Genomic DNA, 3,636 nt, shown 5'->3' with positions numbered 1-3,636 from the left:
CGATACTCTACAGTTAACTAATAGCTTGTGTTTTTTGGTTTATATCTTTGTTCGTGCAAATAATCAAGCCTTTTGATATTTCATATTAATATATTAGTATATATAATGAATTCCAATATCTTATTTTTATCTAATTCCAAAAGGCTTTATTTTAATAATGAAAAAGGCTGGTACTATTATATTCAATAATTATATATTTCTTTGCGATTTTTTAAATAGTAACTCGACTGAAATATGTCTATAGCTTGTATCATTTATTTCCTATTCAATTTTTCAAATATACTCTTATTTAAAACTATTTAAACAGCAACTTAAACAAATAGATATCTTTGGCTTGTACCATATACTTCTCAAGCAGTTTATTAAATAGTTCTGTGCAAGAATATATATATTTCGGCTGCAAAAGATTTTGATTAAAATTAAATCCGATCCGAGCTATAAGCAACAATATGGGGTTTAATACATCTTTATAACAGTTTGATCCACTGGATATTTATGGATCAATTAACACTCTACTTCCTTTAATTCGCTTTATCTCTTATTTTCTTTTTATTTATAAGTCTAATCCAAGTTGATATATATCTATATATTATCAAGTTATTTTAAAATGAATTGTGTTCATATACTAAAAGTTACTCTAGGACTATATATATATAATCTGTTAGTATATTTCAGATGAGCTCTTACACCTACCTTTTTTCCCTCTTTAATACACACGCACACACTTGGGGATCTGTCTACCAGTCAATTGGCTGCACTGGTACAATATATACGATATTGTCTATTTCTTTTTATATCTTTTTACAAACTAAGGGTTCTAATCGACAATTCGGACAGCACGCACTTTTTTGTAAACTGGTATTACTGATCGGTGGTGCAGACACCCTTTGTGTACCCACAAGTGAAAGAATCATAGCAGGGTCCATTGACAGGGATACTGTTACCCATACGAAGGTTTAAAGACCGTATGGTACTCACTTACAATCGTTGAGAGAGGACTGTGTATTCAAAACCCTTCACTGTGCTGTAACCAAAACAAAAAAAAATCTTTTTAACGATGGCTTGAATCTTCTTTCGACATTCCGCCATCCCAGTCGAGGATCTTCATTCCTGTTGGGGATCGTCATTCATATTGTATTGCAACTCAAAGTGGACCGAAAGCGACGCAATACGAAAAGGAAGCGCACTCTTTTGAAAAATAAAATAAAAAATGAAATACTCTTTATTTTATATTTTTGACGACTGTTCACTGTATATGCGACTCTAACAAAAAATAAGCCCTTGGTCAAGCCTTCGTGTCCCTATAAACTTCGCACTGCTCTCAAAGTCGGCAGTCATCGCCACTCTATTGTTTTCTTTTTTTCAACCCTGTACTAACAACAACTTCGCACTGCGTTCAAAGGCGACAGTCATCGCCACTCTATTGTTTTCTTTTTTCAACCCTGTACTAACAACAACTTTGCACTGCTCTCAAAGGCGACAGTCATCGCCACTCTATTGTTTTCTTTTTTCAACCCTGTACTAACAACAACTTCGCACTGCTCTCAAAGGCGACAGTCATCGCCACTCTATTGTTTTCTTTTTTCAACCCTGTACTAACAACAACTTCGCACTGCTCTCAAAGGCGACAGTCATTGCCACTCTATTGTTTTCTTTTTTCAACCCTGTACTAACAACAACTTCGCACTGCTCTCAAAGGCGACAGTCATCGCCACTCTATTGTTTTCTTTTTTCAACCCTGTACTAACAACAACTTCGCACTGCGTTCAAAGGCGACAGTCATCGCCACTCTATTGTTTTCTTTTTTCAACCCTGTACTAACAACAACTTCGCACTGCTCTCAAAGGCGACAGTCATCGCCACTCTATTGTTTTCTTTTTTCAACCCTGTACTAACAACAACTTCGCACTGCTCTCAAAGTCGACAGTCATCGCCACTCTATTCTTTTCTTTTTTCAACCCTGTACCAACAACAACTTCGCACTGCTTTCAAAGTCGCCAATACCAATCATACTATATTTCTTATTTTATCACTACTGAAAAATAAAAATAAAAATAATAACCATATAATCAAACTTCAGCACTCGGAACCCATATACTCTGTTCTTTTATATCTGAAGTGACATATACTACTATTCTCAGAACTGTCTTTTTACTTTCGCATGCACATGATATCTATATACTTATACCTTCAACACCTTCTTCAATGAAAATGACCCCATCCTATCACACATAATTTTTAAAAATTCTTACTTTTAGTATATCTTTAAATATTCAGTTCTAGACCAAACAGCCATTGTCTAACACAAAGTCCTGCCATAGTAATCTCTCTTTATAGATGCACAACATAATCCTCAAACCTATATTTTTAAAAAAAAGAAACATATATTGGGCTTATTATAATATTTTAATTTTTCAACTAAATTAGCTACTAATATAATATATATTATAAAAGTACGGTGACATCAAAGACATATCATGAAAATTATTAGACAGAGCAATAGAGTAAACATGTCATATTTTGCAAGCACCAACATTTGTGTCGGACATATACATTTTTTATTTTTGTTTAACCTTACTTATATTTAGGTTAAGTGGTAAGCGCTGTTACTACTTCAAATTAGATCCGGCGTTCAATTCTCAATAGAGTAAATGTTTGTGTTTTTTTTGGTTTATATATCATGATAGAATCTTTTGACTTTTTTTAAAAAAAATTGGTAAAGATTATATATTTTAGTAGGATTATATCTTTCAATGATTAATAATTCCATGCATTATGCGGGAACAATTAATAGATTAGTATTATCTTTATAGTTCTGGCAAATGTTATGTTTTTATACTAATCATACAAAATGATTAATATATTAAATAAAGAAGCTATAATAGTTATTGCTTTATTCAAGCATATTATTTTCAGTCGCGACTCTCAACAAAATAAAGTGATAAAAATTTTCAAAATCTGACTTTTATATTAATCAAGGTAAAGCAAGTGATAGAAACTCAAAAAAGCAATAGATTTGATTGCTTCATAGTTTAAATACCAAGTTAATAGTAAAAAAAAATCATTTAATATTTTCACTTTTATATTTTTTTGTAATAAGCATTTATTAAAGACAATAGCATTTTTACCTCTTATTTTTCTCATTATTTTTTTTTATTTTTAATATTTACTTTTTATTATATATGGAAGTAGTCACAATTTTTTTTCTGAATTAGAGGTAAATGTTTGATCACTTGGTGTGGACAGACTAAAAGCTCAAAAAAAGACCAAAATAAATTAAAACTCTTGCCCAATGATATGACTTAAAATTTGTTCTTCTTTTGCACCTTTTTTGAACTTTTAGTCTGTCTACACCAATTTTTTTTTATTTTGACATCATTTTATCACATAGATGAATATGTGAGCAAAGACATGCATTGTTTATAGATTAATTCAATTTTTCTTCTTCTTCTAATATATATATATAGTTATTATATTCTACTTGGACAGCAATATTCAATTCATTTTAATTTTCTACCAACCTGCCCACTATACCAAATCCCGGCGGCCATCTAATCGTAGCATGATTCAATCTCCGAAAAAATTCTAAAGACCGACAATGCGCCTCTAATGCCACTTTTCAGTTACTCTTCGTCA

This window comes from Phycomyces blakesleeanus (assembly GCF_001638985.1).
Source record: "Phycomyces blakesleeanus NRRL 1555(-) unplaced genomic scaffold PHYBLscaffold_14, whole genome shotgun sequence".
Taxonomy (NCBI): domain Eukaryota; kingdom Fungi; phylum Mucoromycota; class Mucoromycetes; order Mucorales; family Phycomycetaceae; genus Phycomyces; species Phycomyces blakesleeanus.
This window is presented reverse-complemented; position numbering follows the sequence as displayed.